The 24,340-nt window shown below is 42.5% G+C and overlaps 1 long non-coding RNA gene across 1 annotated transcript in view; it reads left to right on the top strand.

Moving 5' to 3' along the window:
- The window catches only part of LOC147032662 (uncharacterized), a 49,331-nt gene extending 26,286 nt beyond the window's left edge, over positions 1-23,045 (top strand). The window contains exons 2-4 of the long non-coding RNA XR_015052133.1: positions 10,013-10,062; positions 15,826-15,984; positions 22,542-23,045. This is a non-coding gene — a long non-coding RNA (uncharacterized LOC147032662). The remainder of the gene's footprint in view (positions 1-10,012; positions 10,063-15,825; positions 15,985-22,541) is intronic.
- The last annotated feature ends 1,295 nt before the right edge of the window (positions 23,046-24,340 follow it).

The following is a 24,340-nucleotide window of genomic DNA, read 5'->3' as shown; positions in this document are numbered from 1 at the left end:
GGACAATGAGCCAACAGAACCCAGAAACATTGTCCTCAGACTTCGCATGGGGTACTTAAAAGGATCAGTGAGCTGCATCCATCTAATGATGCACTACAGTATCCCATAGTGTTCCCATATGGAACAGATGGCTACAGCATCCATGTGGTGGCCAGGACTGCTACTGGACAGGATGGACGAAAACTCACACAGCTGCAGTACTGCAGCTACCACATCATTGTGAGAGAGGGCAGCCACATACTGCAGATGCGACTACTCTTTCAGCCGTTTCTGGTTGATGTCTACTGCAAGATCAAGACAGAGCGACTGGGCTTTATCCACCGGGAGCAAAATAACTTGCTTTCTGATAACTACACCAACCTCCGTGACAGCCTCATCGCCAGCGATGGTGACCCTCGCAGTGTTGGACAAAAGGTGGTCCTTCCAGCAACATACACCTGTGGGCTGAGGTGGATGCATGAGAAACAGAGTGATGCAACGGCCTATGTGCATTGCATGGGAAGGCCTGACTTCTTCATCATGATGACCACGAATCCCAAATGGACTGAGGTCCAGGAAAACCTCCTGCCAGGACAAGAGCCTCACGATCACCCAGACATCATTGCCCATGTCTTTCGCCAAAAGAACAAGAAGCTCATGGAGCGACTAAAGAAGGGAGCTTTTGGGATGATGAGAGCCTTCCTGTACACCATTGAGTACCAGAAGCATGGTCTTCCTCATGCCCACATCCTCCTGTGAATTGCTTCAGAGGACAAGGTCAAGCCCAAAGACATTGACCTGGTCATCAGTGCTGAGATTCCCGACAAGGAGCAAGATCCATTACTGCACAAGATGGTCATGGCACACATGATCCACGGTCCATGTGGAAACCTCAACCAGAAAAGCCCTTGCATGAAGGACTGCAAGTGCTCAAAGGATTTCCCAAAGCCTTTCCTGCAGAGCACTGAGCAAGGAAATGACAGATACCCAAAGTATCGCCATCTCAAGCCAGAAGATGGTGGTCACACCGGTGAAATAAAGATGTGCTAGTAGGGAAAATGGGTGGTACAGGTAGTCACCAACTGGTGGGTGGTACCCCACAACCCGTTCCTCCCCCACCAATTCAATTGCCACATCAACGTTGAGATCTGCTCCAGCATCAACAGCATCAAGTATATCAGAAAGTATGTCACCAACGGGACCGATCAGGCAGTGTTTGAACTGCAGGGAGCCAATGAGGAGGCCAGAAACCGTCAAGTGGATGAGGTAGCTCAGTTCCAGAATGCACACTATGTCAGCAGCAGCAAGGCAGTCTGGAGGATCCTGGAGCACCCAATTTCCGAGCATCTCCCTCCAGTCATTGGCCTAGCCATCCACCTTGAGAATGGCCATTCAGTCAACTTCAATGTGGACAATGCGGTCGAAAGGGCACAGTGACCACTGCCAGCCACTACGCTGACTGCCTTCTTCGACCTCTGCAGTCATGACGATTTTGCCAGGATGCTCAAATACCACAAGGTGCCTGAGTACTACACGTGGGACAAGTCGCACAAGTAGTGGGCCCACCGCAAGCGAGGAGAGGTGGTCGAAGGTCCACATACAATCTGGAAGGATCCGGCAATTGGCCGCATCTATAGCATCAGTCTGAGTCAGGGTGACTGTTACTATGTTCAACTTCTCCTGACTGAAGTCTGTCGACTCTCCTCCTTCACTGCTCTGAGAACCATGGATGGGCAGGAATTGTCCTTCCATGAAGCCTGTCTCGCAAGGGGACTCCTGGAAAATTACTAACACCTCCACCTTGCTATGGAGGAGGCAGGCTTCAGCCAGTCTCCACCAAACCTCAGGAGTCTCATGGCAGTCATCCTCACCACCTGTTTCCCTAGCAATCCACGCACACTCTGGGATCAGTTCCGTGACCTACTCTCTGAAGACTACCTGTTCCAGCACTGTCACAATGTTGGCAATCCTGATGCTGACCACAATAAGAAGGTCTATAACCTTGCGCTTTGCTCCCTCGAGGCCAAGGTGATCATGATGGGCAGTCGTCATCTCAGTTCGTATAACCTACCTACACCAGAGAGGGGCACAGAAGATAGGCCCGAGAAAGAGTACTTCAGGGAAGTGGACTACAACCAAGAGCAGTTGGCTGTCCAGGCTGATGACCTCCAACAGCACCTGACAGATGACCAGCGTCAGGTCTACAATACAGTCCTTGAACTGGTGCAGCAAGGGAGCATCATCAATGGCAACAGGAGCAGCAACATCATCTTCCTCGATGCACCGGGAGACACAGGCAAGAGCTTTGCCATCAACACAATATTGAAAAGATTCGCTCAGGAGGCAAGATTGCTCTTGCTACTGCGTCCAGTGGAATTGTCGCAACACTGCTCCAGGGAGGACGAACGCTGCACATAACCTTCAAGATCCCACTCGACACGTACCTCAAAGAGCAGCCAACATGCAACATCAAGCGTGGAACAGCATTGTGCAAGGTCATCAAGGATGCTGCTGCCATCATTGTGGATGAGGCCCCGATGACACACAAGTCAGACTACGAAGCTGTAGACCGCACACTGCAGGACATCACATGAGTCCAGCAACCCATGAGAGGCATCCCCACCCTGCTCTGCGGAGACTTCCGGCAGATCCTTCCAGTGCTCAAGAGAGGCAATGAGAGGCCTTCCAGTGGTCAATGTCAGCCTGAAGATGTCCACCCTGTGGTGCCATGTGACTGTCAAGCACCTGACCACCAACATGCAAGCTCACTGTCTGGCGATGAAGGGGCCACCAACTTCTCCAAGCTGCTCCTGGAAATTGGCAATGGACAAATCCCATTTGCAGCTGAACCAGACACGATCGCAATTCCTCCTGGGCGGGGCAAGGTCATCTCCACACTGGAGGAGCTCAAGGCTGAAGTCTACCCTTGCTTGACCAGAAATGGAGTCAGGTCTGAGTGGCTGGCTGAGCGTACAATTCTCTCTCCGCTGAACACCAATGTCAAACAGTTCAACAACAGGCTCATGGGAGTTCCCCTGCGATGAGAGGATCTTCAAGTCTGTAGACAGTGTCATCTGCAATGAGGAGGCAGTCACTTACCCTGTTGAGCTGCTCAATTCGCTCGAGTTGTCAGGAATGCCACCACACCTCTTCACGCTGAAACTCGGTGTACCCATCATGATCCTGCGAAACATGGAGCCACCCAAGACCACCAATGGCACACGCTGCATCATAACCCTGCATGCCAATGTCATTGAGGCCACCATCTCCTGTGGACCATACAAAGGAGAAGTCGTCCTTCTGCCGAGGATCTCGCTCATTTCATCCGACTTCGAGCTTCCCTTCCAGTTTCACCGACTCCAGTTTCCCTGCAAGCCATGCTTTGCGATGACGATCAACAAGGCTCAAGGTCAGACGTACAAGGCAATCGGTGTCGACCTCTCTGTCCCGTGCTTCTCCCACGGCCAGCTGTATCTGGCTGCCTCTCGGACCGGCAGTGCAGTGAAGCTTAGCATCCTGGCACCCAACAGTCAGACACGCAATGTGGTCTACCCCGAGGCACTGGACCACTGATGACGAACGCTGACGACAAAAATGTGAAATGTGTCCAAATTAAATGTGATATATAAAAGTGATATATATTCAGCACCACAGTTTACCCCTTTCTTATTCCTATTTTTTCCCCGGGCAATGCAGGGTCCTCCAGCTCGTCTTTATATATATATATATATATATATATATATATATATATATATATGGCGGAGGTATGTGCTCTACCGAGTTGAATGTGTTCACAGCCAACCCTTCACCCATTTGTCACCTGCTGAAGTTTATTTCTGGTTCCTGAAGTGACTGATTACTTGAAATACGTTACCACTTCAAAAGTCGTGAGTTAATTCATCGCTGCGTTGACATTTGTGACATTTATACTTTTGGAATCTGGGAAATCGTTGGAAAATTATTCAGTGTTTCTTTTAATCATTTTTGAGTTTCAAAGGTAGACTGGTCGAGATAAATAAATGTTACTTATTAAATCTCCTTCTGCCTCCTGCTATATGCTGGTTTCACCTGTGAAACACCAGACAGGACATGTTATTGTCCATAGATATTTTCTACCGTGACATCCTCTGGGTAACTGGTGCACTCACTTCGGTGCCTCAAGGTGGACACATAAAAGAAAAGCTGTGTAGGTCTACGTATGTATCATAAAAAAGATGTATGTGGAAAAAAAAAAGACGTCTTTAACTTGATACTTTAGAAAATGGGGAGGTAGTTGAGGGAATATGCTGGCTGAATGTTGAACTTAATATAAACTGCGACTTTGAGGAGGAGCTTGACAGCTGACAGTTTGGGTCACTGTTACAAATCGTGATAGCTGGCTCGGCTTCTGCAGACTCACTGAATAAACCCGAGAGGAACTTTGCTTTTTGGATTGAAATGTCAACAAAGAACAGTGCTCAACAATTGACCCAGTGTGTGTGTGTGTGTGTGTGTGTGTGTGTGTGTGTGTGTGTGTGTGTGTGTGTGTGTGTGTGTGTGTGTGTGTGTGTGTGTGTGTGTGTGTGTCCTTACAATACGAGTACCTTCATTTAGGTCTTCTTTTCTTCCTGTTTCTTTCACCTCCTATGCACCACTCACCCCACCTCTCTCCATTGGATGTCTTACCCCAACCCCCTTTCTCCCTGGTTTAACTTCTCACCGATTAATGTGAACGTGGGGTTTTGCGGTTGGCTGGTAACCTTTCCAGGCTGAGGTTTTGTCTGACTTCCAGAAAATCACCTCCAGATCCACAATCAACTCGATGATATTGCAGAAACTGCTTTGAATATTGCACATATCACCAGAACAGGCAGCTCCAGCAATGGACACTTTTGAATTACTAAAGTGGGATTTCTGTCATTGTACTGCCTTATGAGATGGTTCAGGTTTGAAATTTTCAATTTTGGGTTTTATATATCAAATCGTCTTCTTCAGGTTTTTGTCTTTATGATATACCAGACACCCAATGTATGAAAAGACCAATATGCACAACCTGCTTTATCTATGAGAAGGGAAGGTGCCCTTGAATAATGTTAGTCCATTCAGCTACGAATTAATGATAAAAAAAACACGAGCGAAAATCAACTTTAGAGATGTGGTGAGGACAAATGCTCAATCTGACCTTACAATATGAGTAACTCGATGGCCTGGATCAAAAGGAAAAGTTTGGCTTGAACCCTTTTCCACATTACTCTTTGCTTTTTTGTCACTTGCATGAAATTCAGCCCTTTACCTACATCTTTAAACTTTTGCTGGAAATTTGATTTTCACATTATTTCAGGCAATTATTTCCTAATTATGCCGCTGCCACAGATTAAAAGTGCCTTCATTGTTACATGGAAGATAAAATGATCAACATAAATTGTATGTTTATTTCAGACACAAGAGAAAATCTAACAGGATATATAGTTATGGATAAAGTATATTGGCATCAAAAACAGTATATTGGATGTAATAAAACGAAAATGCGAAAGAAAAATAACATATATATATATATATATATATATATATATATATATATATATATATATATATATATATATAGACACACACACACACACACACACACACACACACACACACACACACACACACACACACACACACACACAGTGGGGATAACAAGTATTTGATACACTGCTGATTTTGCAGGTTTTCCCCCTTACAAAGCACGTAGAGGTCTGTAATTTTTATCATAGGTACACTTCAACTGTGAAAGACGGAATCTAAAACAAAAATCCAGAAAATCACATTGTATGATTTTTAAATAATTAATTTGCATTTTATTGCATGAAATAAGTATTTGATCACCTACAAACCAGTAAGAATTCCGGCTCTCACAGACCTGTTGGTTTTGTCTTTAAGAAGCCCTCCCATTCTCCACTCATTACCTGTATTAACTGCACCTGTTTGAACTCGTTATCTGCATAAAAGAAAGCTGTCCACACTCAATCAATCAGACTCCAACCTCTCCACAATGGGCAAGACCAGAGAGCTGTCTAAGGACATCAGGGACAAAATTGTAGACTTGCACAAGGCTGGGATGGGCTACAGGACAATGGGCAAGCATCTTGGTGAGAAGGCAACAACTGTTGGCGCAATGTCTTGTCTTGCGCATGTCTTGCTCGAACCGGGTCACTCTACTGACTGCGGTAGAGTTCCAACTACCGACTACCAACTCCGGTTCGGGTGCAGTCGAGCGGAAACTGCCAAAGCCGTGCCGGCTGGAATGAACGGATTACCGGGGATAAAACCCCGCCTAAACTCAGATCCGAACCATGCTGGACCAATTCAAGAAGGGACAGAAACGGACTGGGAATATTTCTCCAAATGTTTATTTGCAATAAAAAGACAAAGGCAAGACTTAACGCGAATATGCTAGAAGGAATATTTACAATGAGCAAAAAACACTTATTCAGATCTACTGAAAGATGGGCCCACACACACAAAATGAAAAGAAACCCAGAGTCTTTATTGGACCCTCGCAGCCGTGGAGAGAGACAAGCTGGGGTTCAGAGTTCGGTGGTGTACCTGGTCAGAGTTCGGAGGAAGGGCATGCTCCACGATGCGGCACCTGACAAAGGTCGTTGGTCCAGTACCCAGTCGCATGTTAGGACTCGTGGTTCGTGGCAGAGCTCGGGTGGTGAACAATCAGGGTCCACGGAGGGAGGTCAGGGTCGCTCTGTCCTTCCTTAAGACTCATCAGAGCAGCCACCGTGAAACTCCAGAACCACATACAGCCACCGTGAAACAAAACTGACTCGTTATAGCCACCATGAAAGCAAACTCAACCAGCCTCTTTTTACAGAGAGTCTCGGAGGTTTATTGGCCTCTCTCCATGGGGAGGGGCCCTTGGTGAAAACGCACCTCGCTGTCCGCCTCTGATTGGACAGGGTCCTCCGGCCCACCTTTCTGGGGCGGGGCCTATGCCCCTGCCAGGAGACCCAGTTACTCCTCCACGTGGCTTCGCTCTCGACGAGTAACAGTATCAGCGCCACAAAGGTCATCGTACAAGAGTTACAACATTCGTGGGAGCCAAGAACTGGAACCACGAGACCCCCCTCTCGGCAAGTCAAGGTACGAGCAGCCAGCGGGTAGTGATTGAGCGTGATGGGCCAAAGGGGTCATGCAGATGGGATGGTTTATTAGATGTAATAACCTAACTAAAAAGAAATCACAATGCACGCCTTTGATTCTCCCACCAGACAAAAGGAAAGGGACCTGTCTCACATGTACTAAATGGAATAACTGATTTTTGGGACATCTGTATGTTGAATGCAAATGGTTTCCAGATCTGTAACAATATAAACCAAAATGTATCATTATATCATTTTGGTTCGAAATATATTAACAACCAAATTTGTCTGGGTCTTTTTGGAACACCCTGTAGCCCGAGTATACAGCGACCCTCCCTGATCATGGGGGTTACATTCTTTAAAAAAAATCCCCATTGGGGAAAACCCATGATGTGCAAAGTTAAGACCTTATGGGGAAAATAGGGTTAGGGGAAAAAACTCTAAAATTTATAGACTTTTTTGCCTAAACTAGTAAAAATGAAAAACGCTTTATACTGTACTTACTTATGATGATGATGATGATGATGATGATGATGATGATGGAGGGTGTTGGAGGTAATTGAGATTATGTTGATGTCCCTGGCTTAGGGTCGTCAGGGTCATCAGTCTTTGTGAAGAAGGATGTGATCTTTGTCTGCTTTGCCTTGTTCTGCACATCCTTATAGACCTCAGTATAAGGTGCCATGACAGCTTCCATCTCGCGCTTCAATTTCAAGCATCTCTCAATGAAGACCAGTGAAAACCTCTCAAGATACATCCCTCATTCTGCTTTATCCCAAGTGTACTCTTTCATGCTTCTCAACTTTATCTTATTTCCCACTTCTCGCTTCAAAACAAACAAAGAAATATTTTCGCTCCAAAAAAAAAAATCATGAATTCATTCTTCCTCTGATATCCTTCCTTGGTTCATTCTATATTTCTTGCTTTCACATTACCTCCCAATTTAACCACAATTCCTCATAATTGAATGAATTTGCTTCTTATTTTAATAGCTTTTAATAACATTTTATAACGTTTCATTTGCCTTATTTCACTAAAACCCCAACAGCCTCGTGTTGGCTTCGCAGCTCGGATGGTGGCTGGGAAATTGGCTTTGTAGTTAGGGTGGTGGCTTGGGATGTTGGCTTAGCATTGAGGGTGGTGGCTTGGGATGTTGACCTTACCAGCTAGGGTGGTGGCTTGGGATTTTGACCTTACCAGCTAGGGTGGTGGCTTGTGATGTTGGCTTCGCAACTAGGGTGGTGGCTTTGGATCCTAGGAGATCCTAGTGTCCTGAGTTCATGTTCCGTTTCCCACTGAATTAACACCAGGAGGTTGACGCAGCCTTTCATCCTTCCGGGGTCGGCAAAATAAACACCAGTATAATGGTAATAGAGCACCACTAGGATCCCCTAGGATCCAAAGCCACCACCCTAGCTGCGAAGCCAACATCACAAGCCACCACCCGAACTGCTAATCCAACATCCCAAGCCACCACCCTAGCTGGTAAGGTCAACATCCCAAGCCACCACCCTCGCTGCTAAGCCAACATCCCAAGCCACCACCCTCGCTGCTAAGCCAACATCCCAAGCCACCACCCTAACTGCAAAGCCAACCACCAAGACACCATCCTAGCTGCTCAGCCAACACCAGGCTGTTGGGGTTTTAGTGAAATAAGGCAAATGAAACGTTATAAAATGTTATTAAAAGCTATTAAAATAAGAAGCAAATTCATTCAATTATGAGGAATTGTGGTTAAATTGGGAGGTAATATTACCTCGAGAGGTAATAGAGGTGTAAAAGAGGATGCATGTCAATAATAATAAAAGTCCTTCCTTGGCCCACCTTTGCTCCTGACCACATACAAAGCTTTCGTCCAAAGCTCTCACTCTCTCACCGCTGCGATCTTCATCAGCGGCATAGCCGTGCCTTTCACTAATGATGCAACCAGCAGCCAAAAATGCAGTACATGATGGGAACTAAAACCCGACATGTTTTTCTTCTTCATAACTATTTATTGTCATGAACACCCCACAATGAAATTAAGACTTGCGAAAACGAAATCATACAATATCACACGATAACAAACGAAATCATGTGACATCACAATATCAAACTTCTTCTTCTTTTGGCATCCACTTATCGTGGTGGCATTGCTTTCAACTGGCTATGACTACAGTGCATCGCCAACGATACTGAGGATGAATTAGGTTCAGTCATCAGATACTAGGAAAATTGGCAACCAAGCCTAATGAGCTTCTCCTGCCAATTGGTATTATATCGGATTTTTCCTTCTTCTGGCCTTACTCCAACATGGATAACCCACAAGACAGTGGGGGAGAAGGTTTATGGCACCGCTGACTCACCAGGTGATTGTATCATTGCTTATTTGAAGGATTTGTAAGGATGACAATTCCACCAGTTAACAATCTTAACCTCAACAATCACCGCCACATTGTCCCTGACTGCTTACACAGTTAACCCTCATATCTAAGAGTCATCTCCATATCCGCAACCTGTGGAGGGCGTGCTTGGGGATGGATTCCCCCTGTGTTCTCACATGAAAACACACCTTCCACCATATGATATCAAACGAAATCACGTGATATCACATGATCACAAACGAAATCACGCAATGTCACACAATATCAAACTATCGAAAAATCGAAAACTATCGAATGATATCAAAAGAACAACTGAGTCTGCGATGGAGGGCAGTGTGAGGCTGTGAGGTGAGATGGAAATGCAGGGTTGTGTATTCCTTCGCACCAGACTGTGATAGTGCAAGGGTCCCATGATGCAATCGGCACATTTTATCACAATAATTCAACTGCGATAGAGCAAAACCGCAATGCATATACCCATGTTTGGCGGAGTCGTGTTGTGTGTGTGAATGTATGTATATATGTATGGATATATTAATCCCCATGCTCTTACAGGTAAAGGAAGCTGCATAAAGCAACCAAGAAAAGAAGAAAAGCAACACAAGGTAAGCCCTTTGCTGTTTGAAACCCTGTCTGGGTTCTTCCACAGCAACAGACATTCACATGTCGTACATATTGTACATGAGATTCCCAATGTTACACGCCTCCCTAGCTGCCGGACTGGTTTCTTCACTTGTTCGTGAGTCATCAGCGACAGTGTAGACAGAAACTTTCACCACCGAGGCTCCCAAGGATATACCACATGCGGTGCCAATAGCAGTTAACATTATAATAAGGAGACCCAATCACGTCTCTCAATGGTAATTAGGAGAGAGCTGACTGGTTATTCCCTCCAAATATGGGCAAGAGAAGTGATTGGATCTAGTCACACACACACACACATATATATATATATATATATATATATATATATATATATATATATATATATATATATATATATATATATATATATATATATATATATATATATATATATATATATATATAGGAACAAAAATCAGAAATTGTGACTGACTGGTTTTATATGTATACAGGGTGGCATGGTGCTTCAAAAAAGTGGACTCTTTGACCGTTTTGTTGTAGAAAAATTACAAAAGCTAGCAAGTTCAGTGATACATTGATGTAAAGCATACACCATGCCATTTTCAAACCATTCATTATACTGCTTGTAATTGAAATTTTCAACGAGTGTTCCACCTCTGTTCAAGCAGGCTTTGGTCCTGACTCCAAAATTCTCAGCATGCCCCATCTGATATCCTGACAAATTTCACACTCTCACAATGTCTCTCCAAAAGGATCATCTGGAACCCCCCCATCCCCCATCTGCTTTCTCAACAATTCTCTTGAAGAAGTTCTTTCATTCAAGCTTCTGGGTCTCACGATTGCCTTGACCTTTCCTGGGAAACCCACATTTCCAAAATGCACTCCAAAGCCAGTCACTGACTGGGCATCCTTCGCCATGCAAAGTCCTTCCTTGGCCCATCTGAGCTCCTGACTACATACAGAGCTTTCGTCCACAGCCTGATGGAGTACTGCTCTCCCCTCTGGGCTGGTGCTCCTGCCTCTCACCTTTCTCGGCTTCACACTGTGGAAACTAAGGCATTTGAGATCATTGGTATCTCCTGCGATGAGGCTGAGTCTTTGTTCTCTCACTCTCTCACCGCAGGCAGGTCGGTGCTCTTTCTGTATTCTACCATCTCCTCTCCAGCCTCATCTCTCCTGCTCTGTCTGCTATCTGTCCCCCACATATTTCCGCAGGGTGCTCAAGGTCCGCCTGCAACCCCGCTTCTGGTAAAACTACTAATATCAAGAATCACTGCTCACCTTCACTCGTGCATTCCTCTTTTTCCCACCTTTGGAACAAACTCACACTCTCTTCAATTTCACTCTTCCCTCCAGGTCTTCAAAACAGCTGTTCAAAATCATCTCTTATCTTCCCCCATCGAAAACCATGATCTTTTCTACCCCCGCTAATCCATTACAAACCCACCTCCTTCAAATTCTCTGTTTTCCTTCCTGAAAGTCTCTGTCGTGTAGGGATCTGAAGTCCCTGTAGTGTCCACCTTGTTTTCCCCATGTTCCCCGTCCCATTTCTTTCCCTTCCACAGATCTCCTAAAGTCTTTGTTCCCCACTGTTTTTTGCTTCCCACTCCCACCCCTCTTGTCTCCTGCTCCCCTTGTTGTATGTTCTGTGTGTTAACTCTTGTATGAGCCTTGGCATTGCATATAAAAATAATAATAACAAAATGCACAGAAGCAAGTGGACTTGGGACCCTTGTGAGACATCTCAGACACCTCCTCAGGAGGCTCTGCAACCCAAAAGATGTTGTTGTGATTGTTGATAGCCCCATTCAAATGGAAGTATGCTTCATCACTGAACTACAAGGAATTGATCCATTTTTGGTACCTTTCCATTCGGTCACTGAACCAATCACACATTGTTACGTGGCGAGCCATGTCATTCAGACTTAGTTTGTGCCTTACATATATGATGTAGGGGTAGAGCTTGAGTTCAGAAGTGAGAATGTGCCATACAGATGAGGCTGAGATCACCAGTTCTCGGGAATGCCGACAGTGGGATTTCTTAGGACTTTCTTTAGCAGAATCTCTCACAAGATCAATGTTCTCTTGGTCCTTGGTAACTCTTGGTAGGCGGCCAATCTTGCCTTTATTTTGATTTTTGGAAGTGCTCCACAAACTGCTGAATACTCCCATTGGAAGGTCCATTATGGGTGTGAGCATTGTTATTCTGACAGTATCGTCAGCGCACCTGCATGTAGGATTTTGTCTCAAACCACAAAATCACGATTTTCACTTTTTGTTCCACTGTGAACTTCCTACGTCATAGTTGATGTAAGGTGCTGCTGACGACTTTTTAGAAATGGCATACCACCACCACCACCACCACCACCGTAACCTGCAAGAGAGAAGGGTATAGCAGAAGAAACGACAGAATATCAGACTGCTCAAATAGTCCACTTTTTTTTGAAAAACAAGGTTTACAAGGTTTTGATTTACAAGAGCGAGGACATAAAGAGGTGAATCAAATCGAAGTCAGGCAGAAGTACAAGAAATACATTACTTATATTACGAGAAACTAAAGCTCCAAACCAAAAGAGCTGCCCTTCCAGGCTCATTTGCTCCAGAAATTTCCAACGTTTTTACACATGAAGTATAAACACCACTCTATGCACTCCAGTGGTCACCCCTGGAATGGAATGAAAAATGTTAATTGTTGCTCAGTGCAAACATGATCCTTTGCTTGCATACCAAAAATGTTCTTTCTGGAATTGATTCCCTTTGTACAGTATATTGGTGCAATTCGTTGACTGTCTCACAATGGTCTTGTCTATTGTTATATCAATGGCAGCTAAGTTAGCTCAGAAAGTAAAGGTCGAATTTCAAATCAGTCTCTGCATAGTTCCTATTATTTCAAGATGGCAACAGACCAAGCCATATGTCTTGAGATGGTGTGATTCTTTGGCAGAGAAACCCTAAAGCACTAGATCCTAATTTGCTTTCAAATTCTGTCATATATTTATGCCACCCCAGGTCACAGCACAATTCCCTGAAGACAACCCCGTCTGCTCTGCTTAGCTCACTCCTTGCCATTTCCCTAACTTCTTTCTCAATTCTCCCTTTGGGTTGTAAAAGCTTCAAGGCAGCTATGGAATTCAACTCCACTTGCATCTGCGATGGAACAACAAAAATAGTCTACTTGTCTTTTGCTTGTGATGGAACATGGCAGAAGTTTCCTCTTATTGGGTTTTTCAAACAAAGGCAAATAATTATTGATCATTTTAGGTGAAAGAGTTCTGGGAAGCATGAAGTTACTGTTTTCGAAGAAGAAGTAATTTTATTTGAACCACAAACATCGCAAGCAAATATTTATGAGGGTGAAGGGATTTTCAAAACAGGTGAGATATTCAGAGGATATAACTCGAATATTTAAAAGAAGGGAAGGAAGAAGCAAATCAAACTGATGGAATTGCAGAGAAGCAAGCAAACATAAGCCACATATCTAAAGACCAATAGTGTGAAAATGCAGGGAGGGCTTGTGGAAAAAGAGAAGGGGCACAAAGGTATTGATTTGTTTCAGTGGAGTGTGGAAAATACGGGAGTGGGGATTGCTGGTATGGCTCAACACAGCCCAAGCCAGGAAGTTTCCCTGAGAAAGATGGCACACGACACCATCAATACCACCCTCGTCAGAAACACTTCTGGTCTGAGGCTGCTGACCTGATATTGCCTATAGTCAGTTGGAATACTGTGCCATTTGCCTGCCTAACCAATGAATGGCTCATCCAGTTATGTACTTCACTCATACATATACAATACACATACGAGGTCCGTCTAAAAAGTAACGGGACTGACTTAACAGAAATTTTATTCCAAAAAAAATATTTAAATCACAGCTTGTCCCCTTCAAAATAGTTTCCTTACAGTCTCACACACTTGTCCATCCTCTTCTTCCACACTTCGATGAACCCCCGGGAGGCATCTTCTGGAAATCTTCCGGAGCTCCGTCGTCACGGCCATTTTGATGGCTTCCACATCAGGAAATCGCGTCCCCTTGACCACCCCCTTGAGCTTGGGGAAGAGGAAAAAATCACAAGGGGCCAAATCTGGCGAATAGGGGGGGGTTGCTCCAGAGTTGGCACGTTCCTCTCCACCAGAAACTGTTGGATGCTCAGGGCACTGTGAGCAGGGGCATTGTCAGGTGTTGTTCTTCCACAGATCCCCACTCTTGTCCCAGACTGATCTCATGAGGCGCCGGAAGATCTCCTTGTGCACGTATTGATTCACTGTTTGACCCCCTGTGGTAGAAACTCGAAGTGGACGATGCCCTTGATGTCAAAAAAAAACGCGATGAGCATCACCTTGAACTTCGACTTTGACATCCTTGCTTTCTTTGGTCTTGGTGATGGCAAACTTTTCCAATGACAACTCTGCCGTTTGGTCTCGGTATCGTATTCGAATATCCACGATTCATCGCCAGCAATGACTCTCCCGAGCAGGTCTGGATCATCCTCGAGGCGCTCAATAATGTCTGACAGACAGTGACTCTTTGCTGTTTCTGGTCCACGGACAATAGCTTGGTGACCATCTTTGCGCACACCTTGCGCCTTTCGAGATTTTCAGTGATGATGCTCCAGACAGTGTCCTTGTTGATGGAAAGTTCCTCAGCAATCATCTGCACTGTAACTCGACGATCTGCACGCACCATCTGTTTCACACGCTCGATGTTGTCCACCATTTTTCTCGTTGAAGGTCTTCCAGACCGTGGATCGTCTTCAACCTCCTCCTGTCCCTCTTGAACCTCTTGTGCCATTAAAATGTACGTGTACATGACATCGTTTCTTCCCCGTAGCCATACAGCAGCATTGCGAAGGATTCGGAAGATGTTTTGCCAAGCTTGGCAAGAAACTTCAGATGGGCTCTCTGCTCATGACTCATAGCGCAACGGCTCAGACTATACAACGTGAAAAGCACGACCTGTAGAAAATCACACAATGAGCGCAGTCAACCATCAACAATTATATATATATATATATATATATATATATATATATATATATATATATATATATATATATATATATATATATTGCTGAAGTGTTGCTAAAAACTGTGACATAACCCGTTCATTCAAGTTGTGTAAGTGGAGCACACAGCAGGCTCAGTCCCGTTACTTTTCAGACAGACCTCGGATATATATATATATATATATATATATATATATATATATATATATATATATATATATATATATATATATATCTCCAGAGATGTAGACAGACAGAGAGGGGAGGGGAGTGTGAGAGAGAGAAAAATTCTAGTTGCCAGAACCGGATCTGGATATTCAACAATAACTAATATAATCAGTTGGTCCTTATCTCACACCCAACCTGAACACCAAATTTCATCCAAATCAGTCCACAACATGTTAATATATCCTGCACACAAACAGGCAGAAAAACAAGAAAAAGACGTGCAGAGCACGATATTTGCAAAATCCACCCCCTCTCCAAAGTTTACCATGGATACAAAGAATTGTCCATTTCATTAAGATTAAAATTCACAATCTTAATCAAAGTTCAGATCAATAGGATGAAAATTGATTATTTTTCAGATTAATTGATGATTTTAGAAGTATGACTTTGAGTTGACTTTTCACCTTTTGACCTCAAAAATAGTTGCTTTCCCAATTCAGTGATGGACTATTCAAATCCTGTTCAACTTTCAAGTTAATAGGATGTAAATTCTGATTGGATGTTCTCCACTGCTGCGTCATCATCTCCCAGTGGTCTCGGAAGGAGGAGCCTGCTCAGTGTTCAGCTCTCCACTTGGAGGTTGCAGAGTCTGAGGTGGAGCCGTTAAGGCTGCTGTCGAATCTTCTTCATAACCAGCCGTGTTCATGAGACGAGTTCGTGTTCCTCTTCTTCTTTGCACAAATAAGCAAAGTGAGTGGACAAACTCTTTTTGCCGACATAACATATCGTCCATGGAATAGATAAATGCCGCTTCTAGTATTAGGAGATGTGTTATACTTCGTCCTCTACTCTATATCTTGAATGCATCCACATTACAATGTTCAGCACAGTTTGCATTCTCAATCAAATGCTGTTTAATAGCTGATGCACACGATTTTGGGATTGATGCTGGGACCTTCCTACAAGCACGTACGTACCGGCTGTGTTCGTGTAACAATTGTGTTTTTCCTGATGGACAAAGGGACGTGCTATTTGATTCTGTCAGTCATAGTCTGGGTAGTTCTGCCTAGCATCACATCGGCACTTGAAAGCATAAATAATATTGCTAAGTATTGAGGCAGGAAGAACATCCTTATTAACTGCAGTAATCAGACATCGAGAGGTGAAAATCACTCTTGGACGAACAGCCATATACGTGTTTGAGACACATCTTTTTATATGTTCCTCATATCTTTGTGACATTTACCCTTTCCAAGGAATCTTGATGTAGACCAGGCATTTTTCAGGACCCATATTCCGTTTATCGATAGCAGTGAGGAATTTGTGCATAAACCTCCTGGTGATATACTCAGGATATCCATTATCAGTGAGGATGCCGGCAATCTTGTCCATCTCTGTCTGAAGCTTGGAGTTTGAACATATCCTCTTAGCTTGACTCACGAATACATTGATCAAACCAATCTTATATCTCGTTGAACTGAAAGAGCCCCATCAAGTATACTGGCTAGAGAAAGTGGGCTTTCTATAAATGGATATAGTAAATTATGACGCAGATCTCTCTATGCAGATAGGTAACGCAGTTAGGTGAAGCAAATAGGTCACATGGTTTGGCAGCCATATTCGACTGGAAAAAATAAATAATATTTTCTCTGGAACTGCTTAATCAATCGATGTGAAACTTCAAAATAATGTTGTAGCCATGATAGCAAAGACACGGTTTAAATTTCAACTTGATCGAATGCATAGTCTGGCAGTCAGAATTATTTAATTTTTTTGATCGGTGTTCTTTTTGAGTTTTTTTTAATTAATTTATATTTTTTGAACAAGGCTCACTTAGCTGTGCCTGGATGGGTTTGAGGGTGGAGGAGTAGCAGCTGAAACACGAGTCCTATCCAGGTTCTTCCTGGTGACTTCATCTTTTCTTTTTGCTTGTTTGGGTTTCTTATGTTCACTCCAATGCAGGATTGTACCGATTTTGGTCTTTCATTTGATTTGAATTGAATTTATTTTAATCGCATTTCAAATCCAATTTCATAATGATAATAAAAAATGTCATGGGTCAGGGACAGGTGTCCGATCAAAGCAGGGTTACATCAAAGCGGGACATCTTGGTACCCAGTCATCACTGCCAGCGGTTATAAAGTGACAGTTCTAGTTATGTCTCTTATTAATTATGTAACACACCAGTACGCAAACGCCACACAAAATACACCACATAACTAACGTTTGCTAACGTTGGGCCCAAAGGAGAACCCATGGCCACCCCATCAATTTGGACGAACATCATGTTATTAAAGCTAAACTCGACATCTCTTTTCACCATGTTCATCAATTTGATGAAGAGAGATTCATAAATGGGCGGATGCTCAAGTTCCATGTGATATAGCAAATGTGCGAATACATCGATGGTCTCTGTCAAAGGGACACTTGTAAACAGGTAAACAGATAATCAAATAAAATTTGATGATTTGAGAAGTTTGACCTCGACTTGAGCTTTGACCTTTTGACCTCAAAAATAGTTGGTTTCCCAATTCAGTGATGTAATATGCAAATCTTGTTCCAATTTCAAGTCAATCGGATGAAAAATGACGATTTCAGAAATTTGACCTCAAGATGACCTTTGACCTTTGACCACAAACTCGATCTGCTTCTCAGTTGAGACTACTTCTACAACTTGGTGAAGTTTTGAATTGTGACCTGCAGGCGAAAAACAGACAGACAAACAGACAGACAAGCCGGTAGGCGGACATGGGTAGTCGACCACCCAAGAACCTGACCCGATAGGCCCGTTCGATGGGGAAATGACCTGAAGATTAAGCACAAGAAAATTCATGATTCTAGCTTCAAGGGTTCATGCTGCAGATTGTTTTTTTCGTTAAAATACCCCCACATTTAGAGGTTTTTCGGTCGTTGCTAGGCAACGGAGAGGACCATAGCAACGCTTCTTTCTCACACATAACTAGGACATACCATGAACCTACCATACCAGTTTCATGTATATCTGACTCATAGTCTCTGAGATATAACGAACTTCGTTTTTTTATTGTTTTCTACCAGGGTTCATTCAAAGTCTATCTTCTCTGACAGTTTTCATAGGATCCGGCTGGAAATTTTTGACAATATGACTGAATGTACTGCCCACAGTTGCTCGTGGCCCGATTATTGATTTTCGAAATTTTTTTTTATGATTTTTCAAAAACTTCAAAGTCCCGTTGCTAGGCAACGGTGGTGTCCATAGCAACAGTTCTCATTTGCACACAACTAGGTCATGGTATGAACCTACCCACCAAGTTTCATATAAATCGCCATTTTATTAACTGAAATTGCCATTTTAAATACTGACAAGCTGGTAGACGACATGGCTGCTCACTCTAGATGGAAGCTGGATGACGCGATTAGCCGATATTCATGTATATGCTATCAATCAATTTAGCACAATAAATATGATCATCACAGACCTCTTAGTTTGCGCCCAGAAACCCGCCTTGTGAAATTTCAGGCATGTTTCCAAAGAGACTTTAACAAATGGCAGCCCTGGTAACTCCATTTATCTACTCGCTAAAGATGTTATTTTTTATATGATGCTGTAAGACATTCTCCTTGGGCACAAAAAAACAGGTCCCTCGGAGGTCCAGTTTCGGAGGTATTGGTTTTTTTGTACAGTCCACAATAATTGTACGATGTCCGATAAAATATTTTAGCTGTTGATAAGCAACGGAGGTGTGCATAGCAACCATTCATTTTGTGTACATGCTAGTCTCTCATTTCACCAAAGTTTCATTAAAATCAGACTCATTCTCTTTGAGATATTCGCAATTAACCGTTTCTGAAATGTTCGACATATACTCGCACAAAATCTATCTCCTCCTACAAATATTTTTTGTTAGGGCTGCAAATTGGCATGAAGGGAGCTAGATAGATTGCGCACAGAACTGTAAGCTTCGATTTTTCGATTTATTTTTTTATTTTTTTCGATTTTTTTTGACCACTTTAAAGGGCCGTTGCTATGCCGTTGCTAGGGCCCGGGGTCTCATATTCGAAAGCACATGATTCCCAGAAATATTGGTCCTACCTACCAAATTTCATTGGAATCGGTTGAGTGGTTTAGCCCCTTGACTAAAGTTTAGGCTTGACCAAAGTTTCGCGGACAGACAGACAGATGGAAATGTCCAGAAGAAGTGTGCTCTAAGAGCAGTCAACAGACGGAAAAAGTGAAAATAAGGGTGCTCTAAGAGCAGCCAATAATAAGGGTAGAACAAATCTCAAAAAAAAAATTTTTTGAAAAAAAAAAATATTTTTTTCGACTAGATCGACTACCCAACAGAATAAGAAGACAACGTCATGCAGAGCATGATACTTGCAAAATCTATAACACAAATTTGACCTCAAAAATAATTTGTGGTTGAATTAATTGACCAAATGTGCAACTCCTCTCCAAATTTCAAGTCAATCAGCCGAAAATTGAAGAATTTAGAAATCTCGCCTAAGTTGTTGACCTTTGGCCTATGTTGAGCTTTTAGTCGATGTTGACCTCAAAAATATTTAGCTTGTTGAATTTGGTGAAATATATATCCTCTTCAAATTTCAAAGCAATGGGATGAAAATTGAGGATTTTAGAAACACCACCGAAGCTGTTGACCTTGGGCCTATGTTGACCTTTTGGTCTATTTTGACCTTAATAATATATAATTGGTTGGTTGAATTCAGTGACCTGAAATATAAATCCTCTTCAAAATTTAAGTCAATCATGTGAAAATTGAGGAATTTAGAAATCTCGCCGAAGTTGTTGACCTTTGCCCGATGTTGACCTTTTTGTCTATGTTGACCTCAAAAATAATAGGCTCGACCTCCCAATCGGCCTTCTCTGCCAGCTCCTCCTGCACGGATGCACTCACCTATGGGGTCACATGCCCTGCCATGCATTTCCCCAATACATGTGCCAATATCCTCTGCTTGTGCTTGTTTTATTTCCCCTTTTAACTTTCTGGCCTCAGGCTGTTGAATCTTTTGTTTTTCTTCCGGTGTTTGTTGCCTCCGCCACTGTAGGTGAAGGAGATGATGTTTTCACCCCTTTCTCTCTGTTTTTTAGTTGCAAAATCGAAGATTTTTCAAGTATATTGGTCAGTCGATTTTGTTAATCTGCCTGCCTGTCTGTCTGTTTGTCTGTTTATCGCCGATAGGTCACAATTTTAAACCGATCTTCACGAAGCTTCACTTTCTGGTGGAGTTTGTCATAAGGAAGAATCCTATTGCTTTTGAGGTCAAAAGGTCAACATAGGCCAAGGTCAACAACTTTGGTGAGATTTCTAAAATCCTCAATTTTCATCCCATTGACTTGAAATTTGAAGAGGATTTCTATTAAAGGTCGCTGAATTCAACCACCAATTATTTTTGAGGTCAACATCGACCAAAAGGTCAACATAGACCCAAGGTCAACAACGAAGGTTAGATTACTAAAATCTTCAATTTTCAGAGGATTGACTTAAAATTTGAAGAGCAGTGATATTTCATGTCAATTAATTCAACCAACCAATTATTTTTGAGGTCAACATCGACCAAAAGGTCAACATAGGCCCAAGGTCAACAACTAAGGTGGTATTTCTTTAATCCTCAGCTTTCACCTGATTGACTTGAAATTTGAAGAGGATTTATGTTTTAGGTCACTGAATTCAACCAACTGATTATTTTTAAGGTCAACATCGACCAAAAGGTCAACATTGGCCCAAGTTCAACAAGTTGGGTTGTATTTCTAAAATCCTCAACTTTCATCTGATTGAGTTGAAATTTGAAGAGGATATAAATTTCCTGTCGCTGAATTCAACCACCAATTATTTTTAAGGTCAACATGGACCAAATAGTCAACATCAGCCCAAGGTCAACAACGAAAGTGGTGTTTCTAAAGTCCTCAATTTTCATCCGATTTGAAGATTGGATTTTGAAGCTAATTAGTTATATATGAAGAAACTAGCTAATTATTTTTGAGGTTAACATGGACCAAAAGGTCAACATAGGCCAAAGGTCAACAACTAAGATTTCTAAAATCCTCAATTTTCATCTGATTGACTTAAAATTTGAAGAGAAGTTATATTTCAGGTATAGTAATTCAACTAGCCAATTATTTTTGAGGTCAACTTCGGCCATAAGGTCAACAACGAAGGTGGTATTTCTAAAATCCTCAACTTTCATCCGATTAACATGAAATTTGAAAAGGATTTATATTTCAGGTCACTGAATTAAACCAGCCATTTAGTTTTTGAGATCAACATAGACCAAAAGCTCAACAACTAAGGTGGTATTTCTAAAATCTTCAATTTTCATCTGATCAACTTGAAATTTGAGGAGAATACATATTTCAGGCCAATGAATTCAACTGCCAATTATTTTGGAGGTCCACATAGGCTAGAAGGTTAACATAGGCCAAATTTTGAAATTGTCTATTTTCATCCAATTCACTTGAAATTTGAAGGAGTTGCATATTTGGTCATTGAATTAAACCACCAATTATTTTTGAGGTCAAATTTGTTTTATAGATTTTGCAAGTATCGTGCTCTGCAGGACGTCCTCTTTTTGTTTGTTTGGTTTTTTGTCTGTGTGCAGGATATCTCAAAAAGTTTTCGAGAGACCTGGATGAAATTTGGTGGACAGATTCGGTGTGTGACAACGACAAACTGATTAGATTTTGATGAAGATCCATATCCAGATCCGCTACTCGAATTTTTAAAGTTATTCTTCACCAATATGAGATTGGGCCAAAAATAATATCTAGCACAATATCTCAAAAAGTTGTGGACGGATTCAGATGAAACTTGGTATACATTTTGGGTGTGTGACAAGGAAGAAATTATTCAATTTTGGTGAAGATCCGGATCTGGATCTGATAATTTTTAAAGTGATTCTTCACCATTGAGGGATAGGGTTAAACTGATATATAGCACGATATCTCAAAAAGTTGTTGACTGATTCGAATGAAACTTGGTGGACAGGTTTGGTGTGTGACCACGACAAATTGATTAGATTTTTATGAAGATCCAGATCCGGATCTGATGACTATATTTTTTTGAAGTGATTCTTCATCGTTAAGAAATTGGGCTCAAAAACGATATATAGCATGATATTTCAAAGATGTATTGGACAAGATATGTTCTCATGGATCAGGCATTACAGGGCGGAGGTATGCATTCTACCGAATGCCCTTCTTGTTTTCAATACTTTTATGTTGCATTCTGGATCGATACATAATGGATTTGCTAACTCAGTCTCCTGCTCCAGCTCGCTCTTATTTTTGCTCTCTGTCTCCTGTGGTCCAGTTTTATTCCTTGGCCTTAGCGGTGCTGTTCTGTCGTCCCCTCTATTATACTCCTGGCCTGGTCGGTGGCAATCTCACACTGTGTACCCCATGCTGCCTGTCCTGTACACCGTCGTCATCCTCAGCGTTGCCTGCCCAGCCCTCATGTTCCATCTCAACTTTTCAATCCCGTCCGTCATGTCAACCTTCCGAACCTCCACTTTTACCATCATCTGCGTCATCATGAGCATCATTTAAGAGTTACTTTTATTTTGTTGCTGCAATGCTAACCTGTGACACATGCACTTGTTGGAGCTCTGGGCTGACTGATGTGGTGGTTTTGGGGGGGGGGTGGTTCACAAGGCTGTCAGTCAGCAGGGACGCATCCACTGCACACTCGAGATGTCCTGTCTCCTTAAAAATGTCTCTCTGGGTCACAGCGGCATTCAACCCTTCACAAATGCAGTGGTGCAGGGAGAATGCATATACAAATACAATGGCATTAATTATTGTAAGTACTGCACAATAAAACCTGCATATTAAAAGAGTTTAAGAACGAATGCTTTACTGGGGATGGGAAAAGCAACTTTCAGGCCATCCTGTAGATAAATCCTTATTTTCCATAACTATCCCTGGGAAGACAATAGCAACCCCCTCCCCCCAGACCTCCAGAAGATTATGCTTCTTCAGCACATAGTTGTCTGTCTGAAGAAATGGTAATTCAGATACATTCAGGGCTCGGGTCTGCATGGAAGTTGGCTGAGTATTTCCACTCAAAAAGGTGTGCAGCCATTTGACTGCAGCTGCAGCCCATATGTTGCATATTCATTTTGTCTCAAAACAACGCTTGTCTTGAAGCTTAATGATCTTGTGGTATGACTAACTTAGTCGTGTGTTAAAAAGAACTTAGTTATTGCATATACGTAAGATAACGAGTGATCATTGTGAATGAAAATCACAGCCATTTCATTCACAATGAACATGTTTCTTTAGGTCAACGAAAACGGCGACAACAACATACTGTTTTGTCCTTCTTTTGAGATGCAACTCCAGGAGTTCCACAAACCAATCTTACACTATCTTTGAGACTGAATATGTGGTGTATCCATTTATACCATTGACAACAGCCTGTCAGTATCTTAGAATGTTGCAAATGCGTCGCTCAAATAAATCCTGGTCCCACTTGAGCTGAAGAGCATCTCCAACCTATTATGGAACCTTCGTCTGAACCTCACAGAGTAATGCAATTGGCCTCACGTCTGAAGGATGTTCTGTCGGACTCAGATCGGGCAAAGAGAGCTGTCAGTGCAAGGAAATTGGCAATTTTGCCTACTTGGCCAGCTTGTTTCCGAGCAAATGGAAACTCCTTTCACTGCCAAACTTCTGAATTAGCCCAAAATTCACCTCCATGCAAAATATCCCAGCAGCCAAAACAAGAGCAAGTTTTTTTTGTTTTTTTTTTTACAAAAATCCATTCACCATTAAAACGAATTTAAAGGAGTTCAAAATTATTTAAATATTAAATTACCTTTCAGTAAGTACTAAGTTGGTGACTCGCATACATTAGCCTTGAAGCTGAATCGTCCTGAAGCATTACTGACTTAATAATGTGTCTGTGCTTCAAAGTATGTTTTGATATTGAAGTTCACACACTGTACTTCAGGTAGAAAGGAGTAACACATAACTTTGCTGATTGAAAACCACAAGAGAACAGGTGTTTTGGCAAAGCTGACTCCACTTCCCGTGTGAGTGTATGCAACTCTTTTAAACAGACCTCACTTACACCCACTAGAGCTTTTTCTCCCTGGTGTGATTTCAAAT

This window comes from Eptatretus burgeri, chromosome 2 (genome assembly GCF_056783735.1).
Source record: "Eptatretus burgeri isolate ZD-2024b chromosome 2, Ebu_testis_v1, whole genome shotgun sequence".
Lineage (NCBI taxonomy): Eukaryota > Metazoa > Chordata > Myxini > Myxiniformes > Myxinidae > Eptatretus > Eptatretus burgeri.
This window is presented reverse-complemented; position numbering and strand designations above follow the sequence as displayed.